Source organism: Octodon degus, unplaced genomic scaffold, assembly GCF_000260255.1.
Source record: "Octodon degus isolate 3935 unplaced genomic scaffold, OctDeg1.0 scaffold00203, whole genome shotgun sequence".
Lineage (NCBI taxonomy): Eukaryota > Metazoa > Chordata > Mammalia > Rodentia > Octodontidae > Octodon > Octodon degus.
In genome coordinates, this window is record NW_004524779.1 from 2130448 (window position 1) to 2135623 (window position 5176).

Sequence of the window (5176 nt, forward strand, 5' to 3'; positions counted from 1 at the left end):
AAATAAAATAAAATTAAATTAAAAAAAAAAAAAAACTATCAACAAAGAAAAGCTCAAGCCCTCACGGATTCACTGCTGAATTCTACAAGAATTTAGAGTAGACATAATGGTGCTACTTCTCAAGCTCTTTCTTGAAATTGAAAGGGAGCATTACTCCCAAATTTATTCCTGAGGCAAGTATTGCCCTAATACCAAAACTAGAGAAGGATCCAACCAAGAAAGAGAACCATAGGCCAACCTCCCTAATGAACATAGATGCTGGGGCCGGGGAGACGGCTCAGTGGAATAAGCGCTTCCCCGGCAAGTGCAAGGGCCTGAGTTCAATCCCTGGTTCCGAAAAAAACAAAAAACAAAACAAACAAACAAACAAAAAACCCATAGATGCTAAAATTCTCAATAAGACACTGGCAAAAAAAATAAAATAAAAGACACTGGCAAACAAAAGTCAGTAAATCATCAAGATGATTGTTTAATAGTCCCTTGCTATTTTGCAATTCGACTTTCACAGACTCACTGTTGTTTGGGTTTTCAAAAAATTTAAATCTCAATTATCTATCATGGATTTTTCACTATCACAGGGTTTTGAAATACTGTACAGTATATGTATGTTGTTAAAATAATGTAGGTTTACAAGTTTAGAAAATGATTAAGAATATTAGAAGTGTTTTTAAAGGTGTGGGAAGGGTTTATAAAACCTTAAGATATATAAATACTAAAATAAATATAATGTCACTACTTAGCTGATTTTCACTTACTGCAGAAGTGTCCAGACTGTAGTCTCTGTGATAAGTGCGGGACCACTGTATATGATGAGTAGGTAGGATGTATCCCAGGGATGCAGGGATGGTTCAATGTATGCAAATCAATAAATGTAATGCACCATTTTAACTGAGCCAAGGACAAAGACCAAATGATCATCTCAATAGATGCAGAGAAATTGTTTCACAAAGTCCAACATCCCTTCATAACAAAAGCCCTACCGAAAGTGGGAATAGGGCGGGGGAGATGACTCAGTGGAATAAGCGCTTCCCTGGCAAGCGCAAGGGTCTGAGTTCAATCCCCGGTTCCGCAAACAAAAAACAAAAAACAAACAAAAAAAAAAAAAAGAAAGAAAGTTGGAATAGATGGTCTTTATCTCAACCTGATAAAAGCCATCAATGACAAACCAACAGCCAACATCATGCTAAATGGACAAAAACTAAAAACTTTTACTCTAAAATCAGAAGCAAACATAAATGTCCACTGTCACCATAATTGTTCAATATAGTTCTGGAAACACTAACCAGAGCAATTAGATAGAGAAAGAAATAGAAAAAGAAATAAAAGGACTGATAGGAAAGGAAGAAGTTAAATTATTATCTGCAGATGACATGATACTCTACATAGAAAACATTACAAATTTCACCAAAAGACCTTTAGATTTAATAGCCAAATTCAGTAGAGTAGCTGGATACAAAGTCAACACTCAAAAATCAATAGTCTTACTGTACATGAATGACAAACACTGAGAGAGGAATTAGGGAAATCACAGCTTTCATTCTCTTTTTTTGTATTTTAGGGAAGAGTCTACAGAGTGTTTAGGGTCTCACTACTAGTTCGGACTCGTAGTGATCTGCCTGTTTACAGCCACCTAAGAGCTGGGATTACTAGTGCGCACCACCACGCCCAGTCCCATTTGCTGTCTCAGCTTGCCCCGGGGGCAGGGCTGGCACAGCAGGCCCTGGGATTGAACCCCCGGCCCCTGTGCTTGCTTGCAGGTGCCTTAATCTGCTGAGCTATTTGGCCGACTCTCATAGCTTTCAGAATAGCATCCGAAAAAGAAAAAAAGAAAAGAAATACCTATGTGGGGAAGGACATTGTATGGTTTCCCTTATAATGCATAACCTATATGGGACCCTGAGGCTGGCCGGGCCATAGGATTGTTTGTTCTGGAGGAAGTCTACCAAAGCATGAATGTAGAAGGAAATGAAAGCAAGATCTTAGTTAAATACTGCTGGGAAGCTCTCCCACACAAGATATACACCTACTTTCTCTGAATTCAATGAAAAGAAAGATTTGCACTGATAGCGTTTGGACAGGATATCATGTCTGCATCTTGTACTATGAATAAACACTACAAAGACAACAATATGCAATGTATTAATTATCTAAACTGTCCTATTAATCGGTTTTGAAACTGTCTCATTGCTGTTTCTCAATAACATTAATTTTTTAAAAACTGATCATGAAATAGAAGGACGCATTGCAAAGAAGATACTGTAAAGGAACTACAGCTCCATGCAACAAGAATGACTGAATCTCAAAATACAATGTTAAGTGAAAAGAGATTAAAAAAAAATAAATACATGTGATTCCTCTTCATGTGAAGCATAAATAGCAGGAGACACGAGTTCTGTTTCGGAGGAGTAAATACTCTGGTGGTTAATTTTATTATTATTGTTGTTGTTATTCTTTCAGTACAGGGTCTTGATACGCAAAATAAAATAAAATTCATTCTGTCTACATCTTATATCTTTCACATTTCAATATTTGTCTATAATTTTAATATGCTATGTAATTATTGATTTTTAACAAAGTTAATAATAATAATAATAATAATAATAATAATAAAGAAATGCTGCTGGGACAACAGGAGGTGTATTGCTGAGATGTGTGAAGGAATGATACCATGATGGCTAGGTAGGCCTAGATAGGCCTTAAGTTCCTCGGAAACTTAACCTATAATGTCCTCACTAATCGTGTTAATCCTGACTCCTACCTCCTCTATTCCTGGTTTATGTAAAAGAATCTTAATAAAAGGCTGGAGAAAACTGCAACTGAGGCTTCAGACCCAGAGGTTGTAGCGCCCCAATCCTATAACTTTGTCATTCTCTTGTTTTTCTTTTCATCTGCCACATCTCATTTTCAGGACTTGTCCCTCCACAAAAACCAATATACCTAGGAATTAATGTAGCAAAGGAAGTAAAACACATCTACATTGAAAAATTGGGTTTTGCCTAATAGCTCAGTAGTTTAAAGCGCTGCTTGGGCAAATGCAGGCAAGTGCATAGGACCACAGTTCTGTTCTAAGCTCCAGAAGCTGTACTAGGCATTCCCTTAAGGCAGCCTGGAGTAGCCAAAAAAAAAAAAAATTCCTACATTGAAAAATCCACAGTACTCTGAAGAAAAGATCAAAGAGAACATGAGAAAACAGAAAGATATCTCTTGTCCTTGGGTAGGAAGAAGATCCCACATAGTAAAAATGGTCATTCTTCCAAAATTGTTATACAGATTTAATGCAATCTTGATCAAAATTCCAACAGCATATCTCACAAAAATAGAAAAAACAATTCTAGGGGCTGGGGAGATGGCTCAGTGGAATAAGCACTTCCTTGGCAAACGCAAGGGCCTGAGTTCAATCCGCAGTTCCGCAAAAAAAAAAAAAAAAAAAAAAAAAAAAAAACAATTCTAAAATTCATTTGGTATCAGAAGAGACCTATAATTTCAAAGGTAATTCCAGACAACAAAAGCAAAGGAGGGAGGATCATAATCCCTCATTTGAAATTATATTACAAAGCTACTATGATAAAAACTGCAAGGTACTGGCAAAATAACAGACTCACAGATGAATGGAACAGGTTAGAGGACGCAGAAACAACTCCAGTCATTCTTAGCCACTTTGTTTTTTAAAAATTTATTTATTTTTTATTTATTTTTTTTTTAGCCACTTTGTTTTTGAAAGAGTCAAACACCTTCCCTGGAAGAAAACTAGCCTGTTTAATAAATGGTCCAGAAGACCCTGCTTTTGCATGTGCCAAAGGTTAAAACTAGACACATACTTTCACCATGCACTAAACTAAAATTAAAATGGATCAAAGATCTAAATATTAATATAGAAGCTTTAAATCTGCTGGGAGGTGGAATACGTAGAACTCTTGAAGACAGTGGCCCTGTGAGGCAAAGACTTTATGAACAAAACCTCAGTTGCCCAGGAAATATCACAGAGTCAACAACGGGGCTCTCTTCTCATTAAAAAAAAAAAAACAAACCAACAAACAACTTTTGCACAGCAAGAGCAACTGCCAACAGAGTGAAGAGACAACCCACAATGTGGGAAAAAATTTTTTCCAGCTATTCATCTGACAAAGGCCTATTATCTAGAAAACATAAAGAACACACCAAAAAATCCAACCTTCACATTGAAAGACCCAACCCAAAAATGGGCATCTGAAATGAACAGATACTTTCCAGCTGCATAAGTAGAAATAGGAAATACATATATGGAAAAGTATTCAACATCATGATTATTCAAGAGATGCAAATTAAATTAGCACTTAATTCCATCTGAGTCCAGAAAGAATGGCATTATCAAGAAATCATCCTTTGTGCCTGCCTGGCAAGTGCAAGATCCTGAGCTTGATCCCTGGTACCAGAAAAGAAAGGAAGAAAGAAAAAAAAGAAAGAAAGAAAGAAGGATAGATCACCCACTAACAAGTGCTGGCAGGTCTGTCGGGGTAAAAGGAACTCTTCTCCACTGTTGGGGGGAGTGCAGACTGGTGCAATCCCTGTGGTACTCAGTGTGGAGATTCCTCAAACTAGGACTAGGGCCATCCAGATAGCTCGGCAGATTAAAGCGCCTGCTCAGACAGGTGCAGGGGCCAGGGATTCGATCCCCAGCCTGCCGGGCCGGCCCCCGCCCCCAGGGCAAGCTGAGCCAGCGAATGAGACTAGATGTGGTGGCATGCGCCTGTAATCCCAGTGATTGGGAGGCTGAAAAACAGGAAGGATCACTACAAGTCCAATCTGTGTAGTGAGATCCTGTAGACTCTGTACTAAATACAAACACACACACACACACACACACACACCAAACAAACAAACAAACAAAAACAACTAGTACTATAGATTGCATTCAAGCCTGTTCCTCTACTTGGAATCCTCCTGAAAGAATGCAAAACATGATACTACAGCAATACACGCATTCCCTTGTTGCAGTGGCACATTTTGGAATAGCCTAATCTTCCAAACAGACCAAATGTCATCAACTGATGAATGGGTAAAGCTGGGGGTTGTACAGTGGAGTACTACCCACCATAAAGAAGGACAGGGGCTGGAGAGATGGCTCAGTGGTCTAAAGCACCTACTTGAAACAAGCTTGGCAAAGCATAGGGACCGCGGTTCGATCCCCCAGCACCAC